Raw genomic sequence first — 14045 nt, forward strand, 5'->3', positions numbered from 1 at the left:
TCACACACACAAACTGCTTTGGTAAGTTCCCCCAATCTCTGTCTCTTTATCTATGTCTCTGTGTGTCTATCTCCCTCTCTCTCAGTAACTTCATTGCAGTGTTAATGTGAGCCTTACTTGTGACACTAATAAACTTTAAAACTTTAAGTACCCTCTCTGTCCCTTTATCTCTCTCTTTCTGTCTCTGTATCTATGTCTCTCTCAGTAACTTCTTTGCAGTGTTAATGTCAGCCTTGTGACAGTAATAAATAAGTTATAAAACTTTCAACTTTAAACCCTATCTCTGACTCTGTCTGAATTCAGAGCCCAGGTCAGTGCCAGATTGAGAGGGGGGTCAGTATTGAGCAGAATGGACAGACAGTTTGATAGAAAGTTTGAAGAAACTACAGGCAGTGTTTGGAAACATGTTGGGGTTTGTGGAAAGGTCAGTGTGTAACAAGCTGAGGGAAGGGGTTCCCAGTTCACATCTTACTGCTGTTTGGGGCAATGGGAGTTCCCTTTGCATTTCCAGGGAGCTGTGAACCCTCAGGGCTTTCTGCCTGTCTCTGTTTGAACAGTTTCATATGTTTCAACACTCAGACCTCTGGCCTTTGTTGGGAATATCAGAATATCTCACTGCCCACCCCCCCAGTACACACCCCCCCTCAAACCCCCCACCCTGTGTGGGTGTTGTCCCAAGTCTGGAGACTTCCCCACAGTCCCCTGAAAGTTTTTAAACTCCCTCTGAGAAAACCCCCCCCCTTTTGAAAACAAAATCCCTGTGGTGCACAGCAAGATCCCACAAGGCACAGTCAGCTGTGTGGAGTGTTTTTTACTTTGGGAAATGTTTATACAGAGAGAGAGAGAGAGTGAGGCAGAGAGAGGCTGAGACAGAAATTAAACTGACAACAATTCACACTGGGGTTTTCTTTCACATTTTATTGAGAGATGAAATATAGATTGGAGATTAAAGGGCTCGAATTTCCCCAACCCCCTTTCCAGCTTTTACCGTGAACCCCACTCTGCGGGTCCCTGAGCCTGATCTCGTTTCAGAATAAAAAGTGTGGTCCCTGTCGCAGTGCGGGGCAAAGGCCCAGAGTGTGCACAGCAAGATCCCACAGCAGCAGCAAGGTGAACTTGAATCAGATGGGACACAGTCCCCCCACCCCCCCCCCCACACAACCCCCACCCTCTTGCCTGCTGTGAGCCCCCGTCCCGCTCACTACCCTGTGTGTGTGTGTGCATCATCCCAAATCTCCACCAAGGCTGGAAATCCCTCTTAAAACGAAACCAAACACCTTTTAAAACAAAACCCTTGTGGTGCACAGCAAGATCCCATAGGTGCAGTCAGGTGTGTGGAGTTTTTTTCACTTTGGGAAATGTTTATACAGAGAGAGAGAGTGAGGCAGAGAGGGGCTGAGACAGTGAAATCACCCCCACCCCCAGGACCCTCAGAATTAAACTGGATCCCCTGTCCCTCACTGAGGCTCCCCCTCCCTCTAACAGCCTGTGTCTCTCCCCTTGCATCTAACCCACACCTACAGCTGTTTCCATCCCTCTCTCTCTCCCTCTCTCTCTCTCCATCCGTTTCTGTTACAGAAGAGACAGGGAGAGAGACAGAGAGAGAAAAAACACAGAGAGAGAGAGACAAGGAGAGACAGAGATAGTTAGACAGACACAAGGAGAGAGAACAGGGAGATACAGAGACAGATATTTGCTAACAAATTGTGTGTGGTCACATTATTGAGTGTCCTGTCATTTGGTGATTGTTTTATACAGAGAGGCAGAGAGAGAGGTGAAGACAGTGACATTCTCTCCCTGGCACCCCGGCAAGCTCAGAGACACAGAAGCTGCAGACACTCACACACACAAACTGCTTTGGTAAGTTCCCCCAATCTCTGTCTCTTTATCTATGTCTCTGTGTGTCTATCTCCCTCTCTCTCAGTAACTTCATTGCAGTGTTAATGTGAGCCTTACTTGTGACACTAATAAACTTTAAAACTTTAAGTACCCTCTCTGTCCCTTTATCTCTCTCTTTTTGTCTCTGTATCTATGTCTCTCTCTCTCAGTAACTTCTTTGCAGTGTTAATGTCAGCCTTGTGACAGTAATAAATAAGTTATAAAACTTTCAACTTTAAACCCTATCTCTGACTCTGTGTGAATTCAGAGCCCAGGTCAGTGCCTGGCACCAGAGGAAACAGCATCCTTGCACCCAATCTGCCCAGACTTATCAGAATTTTATACGTTTCAATTAGATTCCCTTTCATTCCTCTTAAATATCCAAGGAATATATGTCCAGTTGACCAAATCTGTCCTCATACGACAATCTTGCCATCCATTGAATCAGATTGTTGAACCATCGCAGCCCTCCCTCTGTAAGAATCTCATTCTGTCCCCACAGATGCTGTCTGATCTACTTTGTACTTTCCCATTTCTACTCAAGAAGTTGAGGAGCTGTGAGCGGTGCTGAATTTTGTGCAATCATCAGTGAACAATCCACTTCTGACCTTACGATGAAGGGAGTTTATTGATGAAGCGGCTAAAAATGGTTGGGCGGAGGACACTAACTCTCTGGAACTCTTGTGGCAATGTGTCAGGACTGAGACAACTGATTTTGAGATAATCGGCACGTTGACTGAAGGGATGAAAAATAGAGGATGTGCACAGCGACAGAGGGAACAGGATGAAATATTTTTTGTTTAATATAGAGAGTTGCTGGGTTCTAGAATGCACTTCCCCTGCATGTGTTGGAAGTAGATTCAATCAGAGACTTCAAGAGAAATTTGAATGGGAACGTCAAGTGAAAATATTTACTGGATTAAGGGGAGAGAAGGACATCAGACCAGAGACCTCAACTGTTCCTTATACGACAAGCATTTCATTCCACAGAACATTCTAGTAATCCGCCTCTGGACCCTTTGCAAGGCAGCAGGTGCTCCGTAGTTACGCGGTCTAAAACTGCTCACAATACTCCAAATGGGCTCTGACCAGAGGCTTACACAGCCTCAGTAGGACATCTCCACTCTTGTATTCTAACCCTTCCAACATGAATGCTCACATTGCATTTGCCTTCCTAACTGCTGACTGAACCTGTACCTTAAGGGAATCACAAACAATGGCTCCCAAGTCCCCTTCTGTTTCTGGTTTCCTAAGCATTTTCCCATGTACAAAATAGTCAAAGCTTCCCTTCCTTCTTCAAAAGTGCATAGCCTCACTTCTTCCAACATTGCATTCCCTCTGTCACTCTCCTAATCTGACCAAATCCTTCTACAGCCCCCTGCTTCCTGAATACAACCTGTCCCTCTACATCATCTTTGTTTTATCTGCATACTTAGCAACAGTGCCCTCAGTCTCTTCCTCCAAATCGCTAATGCATAATGTGAAGAGTTCTACATAAGAACATAAGAACATAAGAAATAGGAGCAGGAGTAGGCCATCTAGCCCTTCGAGCCTGCCCCGCAATTCAATAAGATCATGGCTGATCTGTCGTGGCTCAGTTCCACTTTCCCACCCTCTCCCCATAACCCTTAATCCCCTCTCTTATCAAGAACCCATCAACCCGCTTCTTAAAAATATTTAGCGAGGCAGCCTCCACCACTTCAACGGGCAGAGAATTCCAGAGATTCACCACCCTTTGAGTGAAGAAGTTCCTCCTCAACTCCGTTCTAAACCGCCTCCCCTTTATCTTGAGGCTGTGCCCCCTAGTCCTACTGTCTTTTTTGAGGGGGAAGAGTCTGTCCACCTCTATCCTATCCATCCCATTCAGCATCTTATACGTCTCAATAAGATCTCCCCTCATTCTTCTAAACTCTAACGAGTACAAGCCTAGTTTATTCAGCCTCTCCTCATAGCTCAATCCCCTCAACTCCGAGTTCTGTTCCCAGCAGTGACGCCTGAGGCAAATGACTAGTCCCCAGCTGCCACCCTGAAAACTACACATTTACCCGGACTCCCTGACTTCTGCCGATCAACCAATCCTCTATCCATGCCAGGATCTTACCCTTAACACCATGGACACTTAATTTCATTAACAATTTCTTATGTGGCACCTTGTCAAAGGCCTTGTGGAAATGTAAATAAATCACGTTCACTGACACTCCTTTACCTAAGTTGCTAGTCACCTCCTCAAAGAACTCTAAAACATTTGTCAGAGATTATCTCACCTTGACAAAGCCGTGCTGACTCAGTCCTGCTTTATCTTGCACTCCCAAGCACTCCGTGATCTCATTTCAAAAATGCATTCTAACATCATACCAATGACTGAAGTCTGTCTAACTGGCCTAGAATTCCCCATCCACTGCCTCCCTCCCTTCTTAAACGCGGTGTTACTTGAGCGACTTTCCTGTCCTCTGGTACCCTCCCTGCCTCTCGTGATTTCTGAAGGATCACCATCAATTTCATCAGTTACCTTTTTTTAGAGTCCTTGGTGTAGTCCATCCGGTCCAGGTGATTTATCCACCTTCAGACCTTTCAGATTCCCCAGAACCTTCTCCTTTCTGATGGCCACGACACTCACCAGTGTCCCTGACTCTCCTGTAGCTCTGACATCTCACTGATGCTTCCACCGTGTAGACTGATGCAAAATAACTATTCATTTACTCTGGCATCGATTTGTTTCTTATTACTTCTCCGGGCTCATTTACAAGAGGTTCAAAGGCTATGATTGTTTCTCTCTTACTTTTTTATATATTGAAAAACAACTCTTTCCATCTTCTTTGATATCATTCGCTAGCTTACACTCATATTTCATTTCTCCCCATTATTGCTTTTAAAGTTGTCCTCTGTTGACTTTTAAATTCTTCCCAATCATGTGTGAAAGCTGAAATTCCTGCCTTCCCCCTCGACCCATTCTCCCTTGAAAATTTTGTCTTGCTTTCTCCAACTCAAACTCTGTCACCTCACTCTGTCTCCCTTCGATTTATTCCCGCACAATCTGGTGCCTCATAGCCGCCCCTCACTGTCTTCCCTCAGTCTCCCTCCCGTCACATCCACGTGCACACACGCATGCACACAAAAGCACTGCAACAAACAAGTGTATATGCACGCACGCCCACACACACACACACACACACACACACACACACACACACACACAAACACACACAAACAGACACACATACACGATACACACACTCAAACACACACACACACATTCACAGGCGACACACACAGGTGCACACAAGGAAACACACACTGACACATAGACAAACATGCGCACACACACACACACACACACACACACATACACACACGAACACATATGCAAACACATATCTCGACAAGCACAAACTCACATACACACACAAGCACAAACATACACACTCACAGACACACACACACAACCACGAACACACATGCACGCACACACACACATGCACACACATACACACACCCCTCTGTTTCTATGGACATTTGTTCAATACTGGATATGTCCCATCGTTCCTGAAAGGTAAAGATTCCCATTAGAAGTGTGACAACATTTTAAAATGAAATCACTGGTGCCCAGTAAGGCCCCCCCAAAAAAGCTGTCAACATTAAGGCGTGTGTTTTAAATGTTCATAATGTTCATACGGGGGCAGAGAGTGAGGCAGAGTGCGATTGGGACAGTGAAATCCACATCCCAGGGCCTTCATAATCAAATTCACACTCTGCCTCTCATTGTGCCCTCCCGCACCTCAATAGCAGCTTGCTGCTCTCCCTCTGCCTCTAACAAGCAACTTCCTATTTTTTCTACCTCTCTCTGTATCTTTCTCTCTGTCCTTCCCTCTCCCCCTCCATCTGTCTTTGCAGCCTTACTGTCATGTAGGAAGCCACGCACGTGTCCACAACACAAAGCAAGATCCCAGAAACGGCAACATGCTGAGAGTTAAAAATCCCACTCGGACCAATAGATATCCCTGAAATGTTAAGTTAACAACCTCCTTTTCCGCTGTCGTCACGTTGAGGAAGTGTTTATATCAAAATATTCAGGAGATATTTTGATTCTGATCTCGTTCTGATGAGTTGTTTCAATTTCACCTCTTGTCATTCACATCCTTCTCCTTGCCCTGGCAGACATCCTTTGAGAACTGGAGTTCTGGTTCTCTCACTTTCACTGCACCACTCATATCTTTCGAATTCAGTTCAATACTGAAGAAATTTTATTTCACCTCCTCCCACGGTTACGTCTTTTTTTGTGTCTGCTGGATATTTATCATATTGCTGCTCACATAGCACCTTTTTCCTGTCCCTTATTCGGGAGATATTTGACTTGTTTTAAATTGCTGTTTCAATCAATGTACTGAGCAATCAATGCAAATGGATATTTCAGCATTTTCTTGAACTCTGATCTGAAGTTGGGCTGAGTGGCCACATAAATAATAGTGTTTGTACAGCAGCTTAAGTTCCGCAGCATGTAGGCGACTAACTCAAATATATCATAGCCATTGTCACTTAGAAAAAGTTCTGGCACATCAAGCATATATAAAACATAGAATAACCACAAAAATATGAAGTTGCTGGATATGAGAAAGAGTAAAATAATTGACTTTTTTCTGCTCTCCATCTCTGGGTCACTGTGTTTCTCATCCTTGCTCTGACCCTTCAGTGATTTGCGAGCTCTACTGGCCATTAAAATCCGTCGGAAAATCAGACCATTAAAGATCAAAATTACAGCGAATGGGATTAAAGGCGTTAATGCTGTTGATAAGACAGCGAACCCCTGCCATCTAGGATCAGTGGAATAGATTCTCTTGTTTTTACAGTACCATGATACATTGTTGATTATTTTACTGGGTTCATATCTGAAGTAATGAGGCACATTGATTAGACAGAACAAAATAGTTGTTGTTGCAAGAACCACAGACGCAGTTTTTTCAGTGCAATACTTTGCTTTCAGCTTCTGGGAACAGATGGCGACAAATCGATCAAATGTGAACATGACGGTGAACCAGACAGAAGAGTCAATGGCTGCACGGAGAAGGGCATTGACAACACTGCACACGGCGGTCAAGTCCAGGAAACACCGTGAGTAATAATAGTAAGTGAAACGCCTCAGTATGATATCAATGATAATGACCATCAGATCTCCGGTTGCCATGGCCACCAGGTAGCGAATGATGCAGCCAGAGAGACCGCACTTACCCCGGATCAGGACCGAGATCGCTATTAAATTAACTGTAGAAAGAGAAAGGAACAGATTATGGAAATGGCCCAGCAAATATTGTTAACATCAAGTTTTATGGTGTAGGCATGCCTGTGATAAGACCAGCACGTTCTGTGAAAGCCCAGTTGCCTATGAAAAGGTGATCAGCCTTCTTCAACTGAGAGTAAGGTGGGTGAGAGAGGAGGGGAAGAGTTACAGATAAGACTTCAAACTGAGGATTCAGGAGTCCTGTAAGTGGATTTGTTGGTTAGTATTGGTTTATTGAGAATTGCAGCTTACCCTGCTAAAAGTGAACGTTAACTATTCATTTGATGACAACTATGACCAACCATAAATCCACCACCATCCCCTCCGCCACCCCCATCCGCTCAATAATGCCCCCTTTCATCTGCCTACTGTTTGTAAGTCAAACGAAAACTGTGTTATTGTCTAATGGTAGGAAGCCATTATTTTATCCTCTCCCATTTCGCTTTTCTTATTTGATGTGGTTATAAGTTATCTTCTCTTTATATTTTGCGTCTGGTCTTCATCATTTTAACTTTCCTGATTCTTTCTTACTTTTCCTTATTAAACTTGTTATCCTTTTTTTTTGGTATTCACTGAGCTCTGTAATTGTTCTCTCTACACCTCCCTTTGCCTGGAATAATCATTGACTGAGGGTGAATTATCTCTGAGATGATGACGGTCCATTCCAGCGGTGTTGATTCTGCTGTCTGCCATCCATTTCCGACGATCACTTTAACACTGCGAATAATAATAATTTCGCAATAATACAGTTTGAATGTCAATGAGTTTTTCTATTTTCGTAAAGAAATCTGTTTCAATAAACCATGCAATTATTAATCCAACTTTTTGATATCCACAACTCTTACAAATATCAGATATTCTAAAAAATATTAATGAAGCTCATCAATATTTCAATATTTTGCCAAATAAATTATCTGACATATTGCATTTCTAAGGTTAATAACATGAAGAATTGATTTCCATATTTTCATTAGTTTCAATATAACATGAAAGTCTCACCATCTGTTCTATCTCCATCTCCAAGAAAAATCCATCTCAAAACATTTCACTCCGAATTTTCCTGTGATGAAAGGAATTGTTTCAATTTCAAACTCTCTTGAAACTGCCCTGGATCCCCCTTTCTGCTATTTCCAGATCTGTGAGTTGTTTTGAGTCAGGGTCTGGAACTCCCTGATAGATCCGTACATAGGCATTGCTCCCGTTGTCATTCCTCACTCTTCCCAGTTAATGGAAAATCACAGTTTTCACCCTGCATTTCTCTTTTCCTCGGTATGCCTCTCGTTCTTCTGAGCAAACTGGTCCCACAAACAATGATGTCATAATGAGCCATTGCTGTCAGACTTACTGATATATTTCTACATTTGGTGATTCACGCCTTTTTTTTCAGCATTAAGCTCTACTTTGCTTTAATAGTCTTGAGAACTTGAAGGGACTTGAAATGTTCTGTACCAAATGGATGTCTCCTCTTGGAAGGGAGACTACAAATAGAGGTCACACATGAAGAGAAGATGTATTTTTTTGTAATATGAGGTTAAGAGATTAATTTTATCAAAAACAGGAAATTATTGCTTTGCAGACTCTATCAACTATAAAACCATATCAGGTGTGAAATTCAACATATCCAAACCTGAGTTCAATAATTTATATTGATAAATAAATAACGGTTAGAGCCTGAAAAGAGGAAATTCGAATCGAGGCATAATTAGAACTTTCATGACACTCTTGAATGGCGAGGAAGGCGTGAATTGTCTACTCCTGTTCCAATATCACGTGTTCCGATTGTCGCATTAAGCACAAATCGAAGGCGAGTCCACGTTTTACATGGTAACTGCAGTAAGGAGTTCCCTTCCAGTAAGTGCCAATCTAATCTACAATCACAGATATCCGTTATATAACTACCCTTCAGAAACGTTCCCTGCTCTGGTCTTTAATTTAACAGTACCCACTGTGAGACTGAATAAATAATCTCTTTATAATTAATCAGAATTGTGGTCTCAGATTATTTGTCACGCAGGTGCCTGAATTAAATCATGCACAGACTGGGGAAAATTCACAGATGTCTGCATAACGGCCAGCAGCAGATCAGTGTGCAACACCTTAAACAACATGTGACTCATTTAGCAGTTAAAGAAAAAACAGACACTGGCTCTCACGTTGATTCAAAGCATTTCAATAGACTTATGACTTACCAGGAACACCAATGACAGCAATAACTGTATAAAATATTTTCTTGACCATTTGTATTGGCAGATGCATTTTATTCCGTGTAAAGATCTGTCTGACTGTAGTGGGGGAAATCGGCACACGATTAACTTTGAGATGTTTTCACGATCTCTGTAAATTATATTCTGCAAAATGTCCATTGGGTATTGAATTTATAACTTTTTTTTATTTTGAACAGACAGATGACGCCAGCGCTGTTAAGTCCCTGTTGTTCTGGATTATTTTGAGCTCTGTTTTTAAAGAGGAAAAATAGTTCCACGTCATTCCTCAGGAGTGCTACCTTGAAGCTGCGTTCACTCAAAGATGATCATCCAAGCAACACCGGCCAGATTTGCAGTTGTTTGGGGTGAATTATCTCAGCCACCATACCCAATTCAGCACATACATGTCAGCCCGTTCCACATCAGAGTGTGACTCCCCGCCCTACTGCTCATTCCCATATTATCACACTGAACATGTTCTCTCCACCATTGATAATTCACATTCTCACTCTATACTTTGATCCACTCAAAACTTGATGTTTTCTCATCACATTTTGAAACATTTCCAGTAGTTTTTGACTCTCACATAGATGACAATATCCTCTGATATTGAAAAGTTTAATCTCTGTCAGAATCTTCTCTGGTTCAGTCAGGTCAGCTCTCTTTCTTCTAAACTCCAATTGTTATCGGTGCAAGTTACTTAGTCCATCCTCAGATGACAGCTCCTTCATTCTGGAATCAAGCTAGTAAATATTCTATGAACTGTCTCCGAAGTAACTTTATTACCACTCCAGTGTGATAAAGCATCCACATCAACTATGAGTATGGTCTCACCAATGCAATTGGTAGCTGTAGCAGGAGTCCACTCGATATGAGCTTCAGTCCAATTAGAGTAGAGGTCAATATTCCATTTCTTGTTGCACATCGAAGGTAACATTTCCTGATCCCTGCATGAAAAAAAAAATTGTCTCGATTCCAAATTTCTATAGTCCCTTTACAGTTAAATAACAAGCTGGACATCTATTCTTACCGCCAAAGTATATGTCCTTCAATTGTCCCAGTTTGTATTCAATGTGACATTACCAGCCCATTGCTTTAACTTTTCTATACCCCCCGTGTCCTCTTGACATTTTGGCCTTTTCAACACCCAGCTGCCAGTTCGGAATGTTCCTGATCAATAGTTGTTTTCCTGAAAGGCTCAGTAATTGTGTTAATTCTTTGTGAAGCCTATTGTTAATGTGGAGAGCGCTGTTGATTGAAGGAATGCAGTTATGTCAAAATTGGCGAGCGTGAGCTGAGCTGATGGGAACACGCTTGGCAGGACTGAATATTCCGAAACATTTCAGCGGAATTATCGAATTGGCAGAGCTGAAATCGAGGTGGCTGCTCTTCTGTATTTATTCCGCTGTGGGGTGGCTAAAGTTTTATCAAATGTTAGCCACAGCTTTGTGGCACTGAGCGGTTTTATTTGACAGAATTGGAGGTTGATAATTTCCAAGAGAGAATCATCAGAACGGAGCTTGCAATGCAACTGGAGTGAGAAGTCTCATTCAGTACAGACTCGCATTGTGATGTGTTCAATGAATTTGGATCACAAATGAGTGTGGGTGATTAAGGATTTCCGTGATTTGGGATGAAACATGTCCTGAAACAATTGATTTTCCTCTCTACTCGCACATCTGCTGAGAAATATTGATATTAATATCAATCTTGCTGAACCAATTAATTAATGGGTTAATATCAATTAATATCCATTAATATCAATTGTAATTACTATCAATTAATCTAATCGTTAACAGACGATGGTCGGTTGAGGATGGCCTCAACCTGGTTAGCCCATCTCTGCAGGATCTGAGCCCTCTCTGTAATGAAGGTTGTATCATTTGTACTCAGGATGGGGGACTCCCGACAGGTCCACAAAGGTTGTGTAGAGCTTTTGATTCTGCTCCTGTCACTTCTGAAGTTGGTGCGTAGCAAAAACAATGTCAGTAGTCCCATGACCTTTGCGGAAGCCACATTGTGACTCTGGAAGCAGGCCCAGCTCCAGATGAGTGACCAGACCATCTCGCAGGACTTTTACAAGGGTATTTTTTTCCTGTGATGGAGAGCAGCGAGATTCCTCGGTGGTTGTTGCATACTTCTCGATTGCCCTTCCTCTTGTAAAGGTGCACGGTGGAAGCATCTTTAAGTTCCTGAGGAATGGATCCTTGCTTCAGTATTATAGAAACGACTTGAAAGGGTTCTATGAAGCCCTCAGCAGTCTCTATGGACCTCAATCTCTCAAAAACCTTCAAAACTGAGAGCCGACAAGGCCTGTGGAGGATCGTATAATTTCGGCTGTGCCCATCACCAAGCCCCCCCCTACCAATTCATAAAGATGGTGCCTCAGTTCCATGACGGCATGATGGCCAGAGTACTGGATTGCGGAAAGTTCTCTGATTCATCCCCAGTTACCAATGGTGTCAAACAGGGTTGCGTGGTCGCACCCACACTGTTCAGCATGATGTTTACTGCCATGCTGAATGATGCCTTCCAGGACAGTGTTGCTGGAATCAGCCTCAAGTACAGAGTGGATGGGAACTTCTTCAACCTGTGGAAGGAGACTGCTCTGAGAGACTTCCTCTTTGCCGATGACTGCACCCTGTATGCTGGCTCAGAGCCAGAGATGCAAGTCTGTACGGACAAATTTTCCACGGCTTGTGACAACTTTAGACTCGCCATCAACATTGAAAAGCCCGAAGTTATGCACCATCCTGCTCCTCATGCACCGTACACAGAACCCATAATCACAATGAAAGGGCAGAAACTACAGGCAGTGGACCAGTTCACTTATCTTGGCAGCATCCTCTCCCAAGCAGTGACGATTGATACAGAAGTTAACTGCAGAATAGCAAAGGCAAGTTCTGCTTTCGGTAGACTGCGCTCCACTGTACGGGAACGTCGAGGAATCAGCCCAGCAACAAAACTGAAGGTCTACAGCGCCATGGTACTCACTACCCTCCTGTATGCCTGTGAAACGTAGACTGTGTATCGAAGACAAGCAAGACAGCTCAATCATTTCCACATGACTTGTCTTCGTAGAATATTACACATCCGATGCCATGACAAACTAACAGACCCTGACGTTCTGTCGAGAGCAAGTCTACCATCAGTCCACACACTGCTGATGAGAGCGCAGACCCGGTGGGCAGGTCATGTCATCCGTATGTCAGACGAGCGCATTCCCAAGTAGCACCTTTCTGGGGAACTCTCTGCTGGAAGACGCTCCCATGGAGGGGGGAAGAAACGTTTCAAAGACACACTCAAAGCCTCCCTGGAGTCGCTGGACATAGACATGGCCCACCTGGGAAACGCTGGCACAAAACCGCCCTACCTGGCGCTGCCTCATCCACAAAGGCTGTCAAGCTCATGAAGCAAAGTGTATTGCTGAAGCACAACTTAAGCGTGAACTGCCCAAGTCCAGAGCCACCAGCGGAACAACTACAGTGTCTAGACAAGTCTGTCAAATATGGGCCAGGACATTCCGTTCCCGAATTGGCCTGATCAATCATCTTCGGACACACCACAACCAGCCTCAAGATGACGAATGGTGTCAAGGTCCTCATCGATGACGGTGGACGAACAACAACAACAACAACATTTATTTGAGAAAGAACACAGAGAAAGGTCATGATGTTAATCTGAACTTTGCAGATTAGACCAGCTAACACAATCCATCGAGCCAACTGCAGCAGTTTCGGAGCACCATGTCTGATATGGGTTCAAGAAGCAAACAAAAACATCAGGATTTCTTCTACACAAACTCTGCTCTTTATTGTCTAATATGAAGTACATTTTAATGACTCCGGGAGAAATGATCTCGTCAACAAGTGATCATGCAAAGACATACATTTGACATGTGTAGACACGAGTTCCAACGTTGCATCAGTCAACCTTGAGATATGTTGAAAGCCAATAAACTCGATGATCCGTGAAGCAACAGCAACATTATTTGGCAAAACGGGAACGAATAAAATGGTTTGATTTCGACACTCCCTGCTAAGATAACATAATGTATTTTTGTAAAAAGAAAGCCATGCCGAACAATATAAACCAAACGGCTGAAGCAGAACATTACCTTGAGGCAAGCAGAACAACCATTCCTGAAACGGTGATGCTATCCTCAGCAATACCAGAAAAAAATAATGTCATATATGTTTACAATGAAGAACTGCGAGTTAATGTGAGTGGTCACAAAATATGTTTTATTCTGGCACCAACACAGATTAATTCCAGAGTTTGGTAGATGTTGAAGTGCTCACTGAAGGGAGTAAATAGGTTTCTCGCAACGCCAAATAATATTTTGCTCTGGGTCCACTCAGATTGATAGCTCTGAGTCCGGGCTTCACACTCACTTACAATTATGCACCTCAGATTATTTTCACAGAACCATATAATCATTTGATATCACACAACAAAGAGGTCATGACAATCTGCCTCACTTGAATTCACAAAGGGACGCGACCTCCCAGAGAAGGGTTGCAAATAGCCAGACACGTAACCACACAAAATCAAGGCTGACAGAGCAAGTTGCATCAACACATTTTTAGCACCGGGAACATGCTAGTTTCTGTGAATTAACAGAATAGTCTCCAGAGACCAGTGGAACAATTACACTAACATGAACTATGATTGACACCATATACAAGTTA

The 14045-nt window shown here is 43.2% G+C and overlaps 1 protein-coding gene and 1 pseudogene across 1 annotated transcript in view; one reads left to right on the forward strand and one right to left on the reverse strand.

Annotated features, from left to right (window-relative positions):
* The window catches only part of LOC145361199 (immunoglobulin gamma-1 heavy chain-like), a 28695-nt pseudogene extending 19307 nt beyond the window's left edge, over positions 1–9388 (reverse strand).
* LOC145361221 (scavenger receptor cysteine-rich domain-containing protein DMBT1-like) overlaps positions 1–14045 on the forward strand; it is a 445694-nt gene that overhangs the window by 165638 nt on the left and 266011 nt on the right. The gene's annotated exons all lie outside the window — the stretch shown is intronic.

The sequence above is a fragment of the Carcharhinus amblyrhynchos genome, chromosome 34 (genome assembly GCF_965287045.1).
Source record: "Carcharhinus amblyrhynchos chromosome 34, sCarAmb.v2.hapA, whole genome shotgun sequence".
In the NCBI taxonomy this organism is placed as follows: Eukaryota; Metazoa; Chordata; class Chondrichthyes; order Carcharhiniformes; family Carcharhinidae; genus Carcharhinus; species Carcharhinus amblyrhynchos.